We start from the raw sequence: 16,489 nt of genomic DNA, 5'->3' as shown, positions 1-16,489 counted from the left end.
CTTCACTATATCAATAACCTCCTCAAACTCTCTGAGAATTTTATCATCCACCTCTCCCCAGTTGTGTGTCTACCAGTTCCTTTGTCCATTGGACATGTTATTGTACATCCATGCTGTAATCTCTAAAATCTCCATAAACACTTGCTCAAGATGCTCTCAAAAGCCTGTTTCACACTGATAGTTTAATCACTATCCTAATGTCTCAGTTTTGGTTATTATTTCCCTTTGAGAGTGCCAGCAGCATACTTTAAAAGTGGTATATAATACTAAGTTGTTGTTAAAGATGTCATATTAACTCATCCATTTCCTTCACAGGCTGAGTAATTTCTGATGTATTTGGTACAGTAAGAATTCAGCATAGATTAGTGCTTGGTGCTCACTTATGAACTCTAGTGCAAAATAAGGTTAATGGTATTCACATGCTGCTAACAAAACCAATATGGAAAAATGCAAAGTGTATTTTTCATGTTCACTCTGACGCTATTCACAGGATAAAGATTGTTGGTAGAATTCCAGGGACTGGTTGAGGATAATCCTCATTAAAGTGTCTGTAAGCAGAGTGCTGATCCTGATAAACTGTGTGCTTGATCCAGGGTTTACAGTATGTGTGTGGCAAAACCATCTGTGTGACAAACTATGAGAATAATTATAAAAATAGAAGAAATATTTTGAAGTGTAAATGTGAATTCTGCAGGCCTTTCAATATAGCTTTCTAGATCAAATTCCATCCTTTTTAACTCTGTGTTAATTGGTGTGAGGATTACAAACAGGATTGATTCTAGTGTTCATCCATATAATATAACTTGTACAGGTTTGTTTCAATTGCAACTTATTTGCGAGCAAGGTGGGGGACCAACTGCATCAAGGAAATTGAATCCCTGCCACTTAAAAGCAATCTATCTCTTTAATGGCTGGAAAAAAAATTAATACCCTTTCCTCCACCACTCCCCTCCTCCCCAGACCATGCAACTCAGCCATCCCATGACTGAATTTAAATCGAAATGGTAGCAACTCTTATTGTGAAAGACAAAAATGAGAATTCTATTTTATGGGAAAGTGCCAATGTGTAAAGGATTAGAGGCAGGGACACAGCTTACTGCCCTTGGGTTGAATTGACAATGCTCAGTGCACTGAGCTATGAAACTGGCAATAATTAGGAAACATTCTGAAATTCGGATTATTCATTTAAATGATCTTCCCTGCATCAGGAATTTTTTTTTCAGAAGAGTGACTGAGATCTGAATCAGTTCATCGCAATTCTATGCCTTGGGCCAGGAGGTTGTTTATCTGTGTTTCTGAGTGTCAATGATAAAATATTTGCCCTTAGGTAAGAGAAGCAGCATCTTGTGCACAATAGTGCCCTCAGCGCTTGGCTTCAGGCAGAGTATCATTGAGTGACACCTATATAATATGTAGACATATTTCTATAACATCATATTTATAAATCATTTACATTCCACATGCAATTATATGGTTTAATGACATGCCAAATAACCTTGCTTGCCCATATTTTAAAATAATATAATATGCATCAGCTTTGCATCTTCCACGATCATTATCTTGCTTTAAGTTTCCTATTCCTTCTAACTGCATCTTTTCAGTTTCTCGGAACCCTCCAAATCCCTCCCAGGAACCTTAGCCACCTTTTCATGCCTGTGCCACTAATGAGTCCCTTCGCTGGCTGTCCTTGCCAGCCTGTCTTCATTCTTTTCATGAAATATTGAATGGAACAACCATGCAACTCTTTTGTCTGTCTGTCATTTCCTGGCAGGTCCTACTGCCGGAAGGGCAGATGGTACTGCGTTCTAGACACAGAGCTGACTGTTTGTGTTAATATTCTTTTGGCTCCAGATCACAGCCAGCAACTGAAGACAACAAGCAGTCCCGTTGACTTTGGCGTTCAATTCCCTTTTAATTTGCCAAATGCTTGCCATTGTCCATCTCAAATCAATGTGTGGTGAAACATTGAAAGGGGAAAGGAGAAGCCAGGAGCTTCCTCCTCAGCCTCAGTCTCTCTCACGCAAGTTTTCCTCCCAACTTGAAAATCAATTAATTCCTGTCAAGGTGCTGCTCCATTGACTGGCCATCACCCAAGTAACCTTGAATAATCGTAAATAAACCTCTACAAAGAGTGTTAACCTGCTTTTCTGTCAAACTAGAGCCTGTTCTTGATGTTGAATGGACTGACCTTGATGGGTGTGATTTTGACCTTTGTGTCTTGCATTACAGATAATTGTATTGCAGTCAGGATAAACAACTCTGGTCAGTTGATTTTCCAAAATGGTGTAAATTTGTTGATTTTTTTTCTCTCTCTCTTGCAGAGAGATGAAAGTGCATTGAGATTATGCTACTGTAAAAGATTAATCCCTGGTTAATTTATGCTGAGGTGCTTTTCTGCATCAGTTCCTTCATATTAAAGCAGTGTACACAGAGCTCTTCCCGGAGCAGGAGTGCCAGAGCACTCAGCCTTTTTGCTTAGCACTGTCAACGAAGTCTGGTCTGCTTCTGTCATAGCTCTTGAAATGGTTGAATGCACCTATTGAGTGAAAAGAAAGTGTTTACAGTACATTCACCCAGAGCAAAGTTCAAAGTAAACATTATCAAAATATGTATGTGTCGCCAGATACTACCTGAGATTCATTTTCTTGCGAGGGTTCGCAGTAGAACAAAGAAATACAATAGAATCAATGAAAAACTAGACACAAAGAAAGACTGGCAAACACCCAGTGTGCAAATATTAAAGTGACCCTAAAACTCTGATTGATTATAGTGTATCATCAATGTGTTGGCAGGGGTGGCGGGTAGATTTTGAGCTTCTTTATTTTCCGCAATCTTTAGTGGGTAGTGTGTTCTTGGGGGGTTGAGGGTTGAGCGGACAGTGGCATTATAGTTAAGTTTCCTGGCAATTAGACCGATGATGAAGAGATGCCTTTCAACATAACAGCTGAGGAACTCAAATCCAGTTAACCATTTAAATTCTACACCAAGTATTGCTTATGATGATCATGAAAAAAGAAGATTGTCATAAAATGTTCTTTGGCTGGGTTTATGTCCTTATCCTGCCTGGCCAAGCAAGTCACTCTTATCTAATCAAGGAAGATGGATAGTATTTATTATTTGTTGGGTTACTTAAATTGTGAATTAAGTCACCTCAACATTAAAGCATACAGAATGGTGCTGGCCATAGAACAATCATTATGCTAACCTTATTTTTTCCTCTCTTTCCTATCAATTATCTACAGCCCCCCCCATCCCACCATTCTCCTGATCACCCACGCACTACATTCAACTTACAATGGGCCAATTAACCTTCCAACCCTCACATCTTTGTGATGTGAGAGGAAACGGGAGGACCTAGGAGAAGCCCACATGGCTCCAGGGAAAACGTGAAAACTCTGTGCAGAGAGTACCAGAGGTCTGGATTGTTTCCGGGTTGATGAAGCTATGAGACGGCAGCTTTACTCTGTGTACCACTGTGCCTGGGATTTGGTGAAGACTCATTGGATTGGCACCTGCAGTGGCAGGTCTTTCGTATGAGAGATTGCTGATGCAGATCCCTGAGGCAAATCAGGGCGGATAACTCCCCAGGACCTGATAAGGTGTTCCCTTGGACCCTATGGGAGGCAGAAATTACCGGGGCCCTAGCAGGGACATTTAAAACATCCTTAGTGACAGGAGAGGTACCAGAGGATTGAAGGATAGCCAATGTTGTTCCATTGTTTAAAAAAGACTCTAAACATAAACCAGGAAAATTATAGGTAAGTGAGCCCGATGTTAGTTGTGGGAAAGTTATTGGAAGGTATTCTAAGGGGTTGGATATATACATGGACTGTTTAAGGACAGTCAGCATGGCTTCATGCATGGTAGGTCATGTCTGACCAATCTTATAGAATTTTTCAAGGAAGTTACCAGGAAATGGGATGAAGGCAAGGCAGTGGATGTTGTCTACATGGACTTTAATAAGGCATTTGACAAGTTCCTGCTTGGGAGGCTGGTCAAGAGAGTCCAGATGCTTGACATTCAGGATAAGGTAGGAAATTGGATTAGAGTTTGGATTTGAGAAGGCAGAGAGTGATAGTAGAGGTTGCCTCTCTGACTGAAGGCCTGTGACTGGTGTGCTGCAGGGATCAGTGCTGGCTCCTTGTTGTTTGTCATCTATATCAATGTGGATGCTAACGTGGTTAACTGGATCAGCAAATTTGTGGATTGGGGTGCAATGGACAGTGATGAAATCTATCATGGCTTGCAGAGGGATCTGCATCAGCTGGAAAAATGGGCTGAAAAATGACAGATGGAATTTAATGCAGACAATTGCATTGTTTTGCATTTCAGTACGACCAACCAGAGTAGGTCTTATATAGTGAACAGGTAGGGCACTGAGGAATGTGGTAGGGCAAAGGGATCTGGGAATACAGGTATATAATTTGTTGAAAGTGGTGTCACGGGTAAATAGGGTTGTAAAGAAAGCTTTTGGAGCATTATGTGTAGTTTTGGTCACCTACCTACAGGAAAGATGTAAACAAGGTTGAAAGAGTGCGGAGAAAATCTACAAGGACTTTGCTGTGTCTGGAGGACCCTAGTTATAAGGAAAGATTGAATAGGTTAGGACTTTATTCCTTAGAGTATAGAAGATTGAGAGAAGATTTGATAGAGCTATACAAAATTATGAGGGTATAAAAAGGGTAAATGCAAGCAGTCTTTTTCCACTGTGGTTGGCTAGGACTACAACCAGAGGTCATTGGTTAAAGGTGAAAGGTGAGAAGTTTAAGGAGAACATGAGTCAAAACTTCTTCACTCAGAGGTTTGTGAGAGTGTGGAATGAGCTGCCAGCACAAATAATCCATGTGAGCTCAATTTCAACGTTTAAGAGGTTTAGATAGGTACATGGATAGTAGGGATATGGAGGGCTATAGTCAAAGTCAAATTTATTATCAGAGTACATACATGTCACCACATACAACCTGAGATTCTTCTGCAAGCATACTTAGCAAATCTTTAGAATAGTAACAGTAAACTGTAAACAAACTATGCAAATGCAGATAATAAATAACAAGCATGAAATAATAATATAACAGAGTCCTTAAATGAGTGTAGCTATCCCCTTTTGTTCAAGAGTCTGATGGTTGAGGGGTAGTAACTATTTTTGAACCTGGTGGTGTGAGTCCTGAGGCACTTGTGCCTTCTGCCTGATGGCAGCAGTGAGAAAAGAGCGTGGTCTTGGTGGTGAGGATCTTTGATGATGGATGCTGCTCTCCTATGGCATTGTTTCATGTAGATGTGCTCAGTGATTGAGAGGGCCTTGTCCGTGATGTACTGGGCCGAATCCACTACCTGTTGTAGGATTTCCCACTCAAAGGCATTGGTGTTCCCATATCAGGCCATAAGGCAGCCAGTCAGCACACTTTCCACCACACATCAACAAAAGTTTGCCAAGATTTTTGATGACATGCTGAATTTCTACTTGTAGTAGAAGTGCTGTCATCCAGGTGCAGGTTGTTGGAGATAGGTAGTAGGAATGGACTAGATGGACAGAAGGGTCTGCTTCTCTGCTGTACTTCTCTTTGACTCTAATGAATAGGCTAAGTATTTTACAGAGTTAAAGAATGTACAAAATTTGCCCCTCAGATAGATGTGAGGTGGATGTTTCTCTACCCATGGAGTCAAAAAGAGTGAAGCTTTCTTCCCTTGGTGTCTTCCATTGTCTTAGCGACACACACAAAATGCTGGAGGAGGGTTTTGGCCTGAAACGTCAACTGTACTCTTTTCCCAGACGCTGCCTGCCCTGCTGAGTTCCTCCGGCATTTTGTGTGTGTCGCTGGGATTTTCAGCATCTGCTGATTTTCTCATCTTCATTTTGTTTCTGTTTTTGCTTCATTTTGTTTCCTGGGCACTTTGTCACCCAGAGACTTTGAGAAGTGGCAGTCTCACTCTTTTCCTTTGTGAGAGCAGGAATACCTTTAAATACCTGTCTTTGCGGGTTAGTTAGCAGCTGTGAAATTTGGACAGTGTCATCGGCAGCAGCAGCTGAAACAACATACCTGTTGGGGGAACTCAGAGGGTCAAGCAGCATCTGTGGAGGGAAATGGACGTTTCATATTTAGAACGCAGACCCTTCATCTGGACCGAGAAAGAGGGGAGATAGCCAGTATACAGGAGTGAGGGGAAGTGGGATGATAAAGAGTTGGCAGGTAATAGGTGGATCTAGGTAATGAGGGTGATTGGCAGATGAGGGAGGGAAGGCTGGGAGATGTTACCATGTTCAGCTGGTTTGTTTCAGGAATCAGAGAGCTATTGCCCATAATTCCCTACAGCGCTTTTTTTTCCTGTCTTAGGTGTTTACATAGCAAGGAATGGATAAAGTTTTAAATGGGGCTGCGCTGTATATCATCTGCTTGGCACAAGCTTCATTATCTGCGTTTCGCTTTTCATTCCCATGACCACAAGTTGAATAGTGAAATAGCTTATTGTCCTCACTCCTTTCCTTCATGCCTCGGTTCTGTAGAACTTACAATAATGCCTCACCACAGTGCTTTGACTGAAGCCTCTTTCGCTGGTCTGGAAGCAGAGGAAAGGGCAGGTCCTTGACCAGACACACAGTTTGATGGGCATTCTGTGTGGGGGGTCTGTAGCTGCTCAAGAAACTACAAAATGCATAGCTTAAAAATAAAGTCATATTAACAAGTTTAAATTGCAATGTGTGAGTCATAAGGCATTGAAGTTGAGGGCTGCTGCAAAAATAAAAGATCTGGAAGGTAGAACTGAAGTATGGCTTCATATATTCCTAATGTTTAAAGGAGCCTTCACTATTTTAGCTGCTAGCAGTAGTTAAGCCAATGCACTAACAATGTAGAGGAAATGAATGGTACCAGTTGGCACACACGATGTCTGGGAGAATGCCAGATTCCTTTATGATCTGGTGTGTGATTCCATTTTGACAGCACAGACCAACAAGTGGCAGAAACAATTCAAACGGTTTAGTTGATTGACAGCAGTGATTCGTACAATCTGTCCTTTATTCAGCTGAAGATTACTAGGTCAGATTGTGAAATTGGCATTGCCAATGTGCTTTGGGCACTGGGTAAGCCTCTGGATAATTGTCTACCAGTGTGAGAGAGGGAAGCAAGTACATTACACAAATAGTAAGGATTAGATTTTGTACCATTCACTGTAATAGTCTAATTTAAAAAGAACCCTCTACCTTCTGCAACATCTGAGATTTTTCAACAATTGGCAGAAATCGCTTTCCTTCCTGCTTGAGGGATGAAGTTGGGACTGTCTGATATTTCTCACAGTGTGTTGGATATCTGCTTGTCCTTGCAATAGTGGAAGAGGTGACATCCTGTTGGATCACTTGTTGCTTAACTGCAGCAATGAAACCTCTGCTTTTCAGCCTATCCAACTGCTTTAGCCCAGTTAACTGTGGTCAGTGTGTTTTCATTGTCGTCTGTTTACAAAACATACATTTAAAACCTTGGATGGAAATCTCCTTTCTCCCTCTAAATCCTAATGTCAACTTAAATCTTACTGTCATTTTTTGTGAGAGACTCACATAATGTTAGATTAATATTGGACATCCAATATCTGCATACATACTTGGATAATAAATGTACTTTAAATTTAAATGTTAAATCACTAAATCACTCCTTATCAGTATTCTGGCAGTTACCATTGAGCAACAATTGGTGTAGCTGGATACAATAAGTGACTACAGGAGTAGGTGAGAGGTTGGGAATTCTGGGTGAGTACCTTGCCTCATAGCCTGTCCATTATCTATGAGGCTCAAGGCAGCAGCGTAATGAAGCTCTACTCTCCACTTACCTGGATGAGTACAACTTCAACAACACTCAAGAAGCTCATCACCATACAGGACACAGAAGCCTGCTCTATCTGCACCCTCTACAATTATTCACTTGTTGGTCGTGGCGGATTTAAAATGTTGAACTCGAATGAGTCAAAGACAGTGGAAGCAGACAGATCAATTGCCTTTGCTCCTGCCATGTGCTCAGAGATGGAGACTACCACTTTGTGGAACTGTTTTACAACCTTCATTTTGTGAGATGGAGCTGCTTTGCTCTCGGTGTTTTAAAATAGACACAATGATATTTCAGGTAATCTGCTGAGCTGCAGATAATTTCCAAATAAGAAGTTATTTGTGAGGTGTTCTTTGATATGACATAAAATGCAGATTTGTGAATGTTGGTATTGGTGCCTGCCTGGAGTGATTCAAGCTGGTTACTGAAAAGAACAGAGCCATAAATTACTGACTGTCACTTGCTGGGAAGAGGGCAATAAATGTATGCTGGCCTGGAGCAGAGCCAATAAAAAGGTGGTAAATGTCAATCAGATTACCTACAGCCAATGACACTGGAATGCAATAGTTGAATTGGTAAGGAACGAGTATAAAAGTGGACACTTCAAGTTTGCTATTAGCGATAACTCTCTAAAGAGACCCACCATCGCAAGGAAGAGCTCCCATGCCAGGGGCTGGGCAAAGAGAGGATTGATCATCAGGCCAATGGAGATCCCCTGTTTCAGTGTTGTAAATTGAAAAAGTTGTCTGAGTAAGTATTGGTGTGGAGGGGACAGTAGAAGTCATGTTCTTAGCTGTTGGCCCAGCATCAACATAGTTACTGTACATTGTTGTTTGTACAGGGACAATAAAGTGCGAGCTTCGATTAATTACAAGTTGCACAGTGAATTTCCTAACCTAGTTCTGTTGACCAAAGGTCAACACACTCATTTCACGGTTGACACAGTAGCCGCAGTTTGTACCACCAATGGGATGCACTACAGCAACTCACCAAGACTCCTTGGGCAATACCTTCCAAACCGAAACCCATGATCACAATCACTCAAAAAGACAAGGGGCAGCAAAAGCATGGGAACACCGTCACTTGCAAGTTGCCCACCAAAACATCAGAAATATCCTGATTTCTATCAACAATCTATAAGTTCTTCTTGTGATTATTTGAGTTTCATCTCAGTGGTCAGCTTCTACCAATGTGCCAAAAACCAGCAGGTCAGTATGCTGATTGGTCATTGTACATTTCCCCTGGTAGATGAGTAATAAAATCTAGAGGAGAATTTATTGGAATGTGGGGTTGGAGTTTGGTTGGTGTAAAAATGGGTCAATGATGGTCAGGGAAGGCAGTGGTCTGAAGAGCCTATCTCTCTCTATGCTGTATCTCTCTATGACTCCAATTGTACTTTGGGACGTTCATTAGCCAGAACTAGATGAGTGTATGCATCTGGGAATGTTGGAGGATTGAGGAAACTACAGAGATAGGAATGGATGAGGCCATGGAAAGATCTGAACACAAAGGCAAACTTGTTGCTTTTTATGGATTGTTTAACCAGGAATTAATCTAGGTCAGCAAGCATACAAGTGTTGGATGAATGAAAGTTAATGCTAGGTAGGATCTAGGCAGAAGAGTCTTGGATGACTTCAATTTTGGATCACAAATAAGGAATGAAAGGCAGAAGTATCTTGAATTGTTGTAAGAAAAGTTTGAACGGAGTTTGGGACAGAGACCTTGATTTTCACAATGCACAGTTGGAGGAAGTTTCTACATTTTAAGATATTATTTGAACTCAAGCTCCTGATTTACTATCCCTGTGTAGCTCAAAGTCAAATTTTGTCAGATAACAACTTTGGGGGCATTTTGCCCTGTTAAAAGCACCATGGAGGAAAATCATTGAGTGTATGTGTTTTTATCTAGTACAATTATAATTGATGGGTTAGCCTGAGTGCAGTGTTTGGAATCAGCCCTGTAGTTATTGGAGCCAGAGATTTGCAAACTCATCCAGAGTATGGGGAAGGAAAATGCAGTGAGCACCAACCTCATGCTGAGTAGGAGCCTAGAGGGAAGGAAGTAAAATGGAACTCTAAAAATTTGGGACTTTGGCAAAGGATAAAAATAGATCTTTAACTTTGTTGTGTAAAATTCAGCTGTTGTCAAGACATCTCGGAATTGTGCTGGGATCTGAATTCTGGTCATTAATTTCTCTAAAATATATTGATCTAAAACTCCAACAATTGAAGCAAACACTTGCTGTCTAAACCAATTTACAGTTTAAGCCGGAGGACGTGATAAAAATTGTTACAAGGAAGTGGAAGGATCCTTTGGGAGTTGTAGAAATGGCACATGCACAGTCTCATGCCAGTGTTTCATTTCATCTGAGTTCTATCAGCATTTAAACAGAGATCAGCGCTCTCCAGACCCACTCACAAAGTCACCTCAGAATAAACAGCATGTCTATATGCAGAACTAAGGCATGTACATTTTCGCTTGCAAAGAGTACCCAATAGCAACCTGGTTAACAGCCTGTCAAGTCTGCAATCATTATAAGCGTAGTTCCTCCTGCTATCTCAGCTGGACACAAAAGGGAAGTGAGGAACCTGATTGAATTGATTACAAACCAACAGTTACAACTAAGGTAACTGGTGGCTATTGATTACAGTGGAAATCATTGTTTAACCATTGGATCCCAATTGGTTATTTTTCTCCTTTGGTATCACTGAACATCATTGAGTGATTTTGCCCACTGCAATGGATTTAACATGTTTAAACCAAAACTTTCCTTGGTTCAATCCCTAGTTTGGTAGCTCTCAACATTTCACTTGGGTCATCATTATTCACCATAAGAAGTAGGCCATTCAGCCCATCAAGTCTGCATCGCCATTCAGTCAAGGGCTGATCCAATTCTTCCAGTCATCCCCACCCCCTTGCTTTCACCCCATACCCTTTGATGCCCTGGCTAATCAAGAACCTATCTATCTCTGACTTAAATACACCCAATGACTTGGCCTCCACAGCCACTCGTGGCAACAGATTCCACGGATTTACCACCCTCTGACTAAAGTAATTTCTCTGCATCTCAGTTCTAAAAGGGTGTCCTTCAATCCTGAAGTCGTGCCCTCTTGTACTGGAATCCCCTACCATGGGAAATAGCTTTGCCATATCTAATCTGTTCAGGCCTTTTAACATTCGGAATGTTTCTATGAGACCCACCCCCCACCCCCCCATTCTCCGGAACTCCAGGGAATACAGCCCAAGAGCTGCTAGATGTTCCTCATACGGTAACCCTTTCATTCCTGGAATCATTCTTGTGAATCTTCTCTGAACCCTCTCCAATGTCAGTATATCCTTTCTAAAAAAAGGAGCCCAAACCTGCACACAATACTCCAAATAATATATGTCCAAGTAATATATCTCCATGTCAATGGCTGTGGTAGAAAATGACTGATTTCTATATTGGATCTTGCCCCTTCTGTCAGGGCAAACAGGATACCTTCAGTTCTTCACCAGCAACTTTGATGTGTGTTGCTTGAATTTCCAGCATCTGCAGAATTCCTTGTGTTTGCGTACCTTCAGTTCTATTACCTTTCCAAGATAAGATTATGCATTCATTGTTTGTGGTTTAGGTCAGTATTAAAACTTTGTACTTGTAATTCAGAGCTTGGTAACAGAAGGCACTCTTTGAGCGCAGATGTGGGAACCAAAAACATTTGGATTTACTCTTATTATCATATGTTCATCTGCATAGAGTATTATACATGTCTATGAGCTCACTTTAACACAATACAGCAATAACATTGTACAAATATCTTTCCTTAGCCTTTTTACTTCTGATAACTTCACACATGCCTTTTTTACTTAGGGGCATGACTCTCCTAATATACTCTGTTCTAATCTTCCTTAATCTAGTATCTGTGAACTTGAGTCCTTCCAAAACTTTAGGTGTCCTAGCTCACTCCAGCTCTTGTTTTCCAACACCCCAGCCGGAAGCTGTATGTGTAAATGCTGACCCACATTAGCTCCCAGTTAGGAATGATATAATTTTAAAAATATCAGCTTTGTTTTCAGATCCCACGGGAATCTCCCCAACAGTCTGTCCCTTCAAGGTATCTGAACTTATCCAATCCTGGTGTCAGTGGGCATCGAGACAGAAGACTGAGTTTGGAGACCCATTCTACTGACAAGACGTGCCTGGGTGATGAACCAGTGTAGCGCTCAGGATGCTGTCAGCCGGGCTTTCTTCCAAAGAGAAGTTAACCTTTGATTCCCTCTGCCTTATTAGGTTACTGTGAAAAATTCCAGGCTGATATTGTAAAGATAAACAGATCGTACTTGGTGCAGTGGCTAAGTCACAAACATCTCAGGGATGAACTCTATAACCAATATTACATTGTCGTTTGTGTGAGGTTACAGAGCGTGCTTCTTGCCGTACATTTCACCAGCAATTACCCTTCAAGACTACATCAAGGTTTCTCAAGTGCTGTTGGCCATGTGGACACTGTAGAAATGGAAAACTAATTCAGGGCAGGCCCTTGACTTGGCACTTGCACTTGTTGAAACAGTCAGGCTGTGTATCCTAGGTTCAGAAGGGCATATTAAAACTGGTCGGCATTGTCGTTGCATTAGATTAGATTGTGAGGACACGCAGTCCTCTTTTATTGTCATTTACTAATGCATGTATTAAGAAATGATACAATGTTTTTCCAGAATGATATCGCAGAAACACATGACAAACCAACTTAAAAACTAACAAAAACCACATAATTATAACATATAGTTACAACAGTGCAAAGCAATACTGTAATTTGATAAGAACAGACCATGGGCACGGTAAAAGTCTCAAAGTCTCTCGAAAGTCCCATCATCTCACACAGACGGTGAACATCCAGCGCCGCAAACTTGCCGGTGCAGCATCCTGGAAGCATCTGACCACGGTCCAACTCCGAGTCAGTCTGAAAACTCCGAGCCTCCAACCAGCTCTCCGACACCGAGCACCGAGCACCATCTCTGCCAAGTGCTTCGACCCCGGCCCTGGTAACAGGCAATAAGCAAAGCCAAGGATTTGGGGCCTTCCCCTCCAGAGATTCTTGATCACACAGTAGCAGCGAAGCGGGCATTTCAGAAGTTTCTCCAGGTGTTCCTCCGTGCTTCTCACAGCTGTCTCCACCAAATCCGGATTGTGCACGGCCCCCTAGTTAACACATATGATATTCATTTGGAACGGCCGTGCGTGCTGCGTTGCGCCGCCATCTTCAACTTCCTTCCCCAAGTGCATGCGCACTTCTGGGCAATCTGTCCTGATCTTCTTGCTTTTTTTCCAATTATTTGTGAAAGTTGTTCATTTTGTTGCAAAAAGCAGCGACTCTGCCTGTTGTAGGCTTTACAACAACGTAATATGAACCAGGTGCTGCCTGTTTCTGGCGTGGAGCAGGTAGGCTGAATGGAGTTGGCCTCTGATGACCCAGCACTGAGCGGGTAGAAATCCTGCCAGTCCGGCACCCGTGGTGTGGAATGTGGGATGGAGTGCAAGCAGGTTGTGTGGCCAGAGCCGGGAGATCGACCATGGGGCAGATGTACAGCTGGAGACGAGCTTGGGTCCGGAACACCAGAAGGCAGGTATGAGGGTAGGTTTCCAGCTGGAGCTAGGATTCTAAATGCTTATTACTCAATTAATCTCACCAGGCTCACTGAAACTGTATTATACTACTGTATATACTGTAACGATGATGACGTCGATTCAGGCCTGACAGGCCAGCGTCAGGCATTTTCATGCCTTACAAGGCGCGGAACGAGAGACTGTGTGGCACGCCACTCCTCGCGCAGACATCTCGCAGTGCAGAATGTTTCTTTTTTTAAATTTTACGAGGTCGCGTTGTGAGCTCAACACTCAACCCAGCACGGATGGAAAGCGTACTCGGGAACGGCCCGACTGGATTCGAACCTGGGAACCTCCGTTCCGTAGTCCGGTGCTGTTGTCACTGCGCCACCAGCCGACCATACTGTGAAAAAAGGGTCAAAGTATGTTTGGATATCAGTAAGGGTAACATACAATGATCTAGAACAGGAACGTTCCTGACCCAGCATAGATAACTTCTCTCATCTCAACTCTGAACTGATTCCACAACCTATGGACTCACTTTCAAGTACTCTACAACTCGTGTTTACATACTATTTATTTACACTTGTTTATTATATGCACAGCTTGTCCTATTTTGCACATTGGTTGTTTTTCAGTCTGTGGATGTAGCTTTTAATTAATTCTATTATATTTCTCTGTACTACAGTCAATGCTTAGAAGAAAATGAATCTCAAGGAAGTATATGGTGACAAACACACATCTTGATCATAAATTCAGTTTGAACTTTGAACATCTGCACACCCACCACTACCAAAGTATCACTGGTACCTAAGAATTAGTTTTCTCGTTGTTAAGTGGCACAATGTTCCAAGCACCATACTGGATAAGTTAGTTAGCAGGAGTGGGGGAATCTCAGATCTACTTGATAAATGAAAGAAAATACCACGTATCTTTAGTACATTGTTTGATGATTTACTGAAACAATCTTGCAGAAAAAATCCACAAATTCACAGTGTTTCAATTTCTGGGATGTAGTTAAAAGGAAAGACTGACTTTACCTGTTGAATTGGAGTTCAGTTGGACTTCAATAGGGATGTTAAAGATGATCAGAATTGGAAAATCAGTTTTAGTTCCATCCATACCATTTGTACTTTGGTAGTGTTGTCACTAACCGGCAGCATTATTTCCTTCATCTACTGGCACAAAGGATCAAAGGACCCAGGATTTTCAGAGAGCTTAGTCATGCTGGAAAAAACCACCAAGAGTCAGGTTATGGTCTTAAAAAAAAATTAACAGTATAATCTTACTTCAGTGCTCTGTTACATTTTCCTAATTGACAGACCCAGTGGGAAAACCAGGACTGAGGCCACAACGAGGGGGGGGCCTTTGGGAATGGTACCAGTACTAGTTTATTGTTTTCATACATACCGAGATACGGTGGAAAGCTTCTGTTTGCATACCATTCACAAGTACATGAAGGTATTGTAAAGTAAATAGAATACGGAATATAGTGTTGCAAATGCAGGGAAAGTGAAGAGCAGATAAACACTATGAAGTGCAAGTACCACATGGGTCGATGGGAGATCAGGTGTTCATCTTCAGCATATGAGACGTCCATTCTAGAGTCAGATAATAATGAGATAGAAGCTATCGCTGAGCTTAATGGCTTATGCTTTCAGGCTTTTGTATCTTCTGCCCCACAGGAGAGCAGAGGAGAAAGTGAACGAGTTGGGACGGGTCCTTGCTCACATCAGCGGCTTTTGGTGGGAAGTGTTGGCAGAGTCAGTGGAGGGAAGGCTGGCTTGTGTGATGGTCCCTGACAATGGAGGGGGCAAGTAGTTGGAGGTTAGTGGTAGTGAGGGGAATGGAGGAGAGGGTTACAAAACAGCCGAGGAAACTTACTGATGGAACATAGTTTCCATTTTTACTTTGAAATCCAATAGCAGTAGTGGCAGCAGACAAGTAAGATGCAACTTCATTTTCTACCTGCCAGATTATCTCTGTTAGCTGGCAGCTTGAAAGGTGGGAGAGAAATTACCTAATGCCAAAGAAGATGGATTTCAGTTAGTTACAGGTAAGTTCCTTATGGGATTGAGAAATGGAAGCTGAATTGTGTTCTGATTGAGTTTATTCTTGCTGAGGAATAGGTTCAGTAACCGTCTCCTGCTGCTTTCTTCACAAATGAACCAGCAAAATCCTGGTGACACAGATGGTGGTGGTGTATTCAGAGAGATGGTGATGGAAGCTTGTTAGTCACGTCAGCTTAGTTTGGAGAAGATGTAAAAAGAAGAATAAACATCGAAGGAAAGAACACTGCTGGACGTGTGAGGCGCAGAGCAAAGCATTTGCTGGAAATACGAAATTAAAGATGCTGCTGTAAATCGGCTGTGTCAAGGAAGCCTTCAGCACCAGTTCTCACCAGCATCACCACCGTTCACGGACTTGCATGGTATACCTTCGCCCAGCAGCTGCAAACATTTCTGTTGTTGCCACCCCTCCTACGTCTCTGCAACTTTAAGCACATATCTGTTTTCTCACTCATTCCTGCTTTTGGCGAAAAGTGGTTATTCAGGTTCAGATTTATCCATCACGTGTACATTGAAACGTGCAATGAAATATGTCTTTGTGTTCACAACCAACACACCTGAGGGTGTGCTGGTGGCAGCCCACAAATGTCACCACATACTCCAGCAGCAACGCAGCATGCCCACAATGTTCGGCAGAACAACACAAGCAAAAATGACAGCAGCAGCAAAACAGGTCCCTTTCCCCACCCTCCCATTCACCTGCTCACACACAAAGCCTTTAGTCCCTGGCCCTGGACTTGCTGACTTTGATCTTTGACTTCAAGACTTGCCAACCTATGGACTTCAGCCTTTGGTGATCACCGAACTTTGACCTTCGGGCTTCGACACCAGGACTTACCAATCATGAGACTTTGAACCTTGGGCCTCGCCCCTTATGCTTCCTACCCATAGGGACCTCTAACCCAGGATTCGCCGACTTGGGGATTGCTGGTCTCCGTCCTCAGTACCTGCTGACCTGACCTCAACGATCACTGACCTTCAATTGTGGAGCATTCTGACCTGGACTCTGAACACTTGCTCCTTCC

The 16,489-nt window shown here is 42.3% G+C and overlaps 1 protein-coding gene across 5 annotated transcripts in view; it reads left to right on the top strand.

Annotated features, from left to right (window-relative positions):
* The window catches only part of LOC140202724 (PDZ domain-containing RING finger protein 4-like), a 475,245-nt gene that overhangs the window by 384,322 nt on the left and 74,434 nt on the right, over nucleotides 1–16,489 (top strand). The window lies entirely within an intron of this gene.

The sequence above is a fragment of the Mobula birostris genome, chromosome 9 (assembly GCF_030028105.1).
Source record: "Mobula birostris isolate sMobBir1 chromosome 9, sMobBir1.hap1, whole genome shotgun sequence".
Classification (NCBI taxonomy): domain Eukaryota; kingdom Metazoa; phylum Chordata; class Chondrichthyes; order Myliobatiformes; family Myliobatidae; genus Mobula; species Mobula birostris.
The sequence above is the reverse complement of the archived record's forward strand: the minus strand, read 5'-3'. Positions and strand labels throughout refer to the sequence as shown.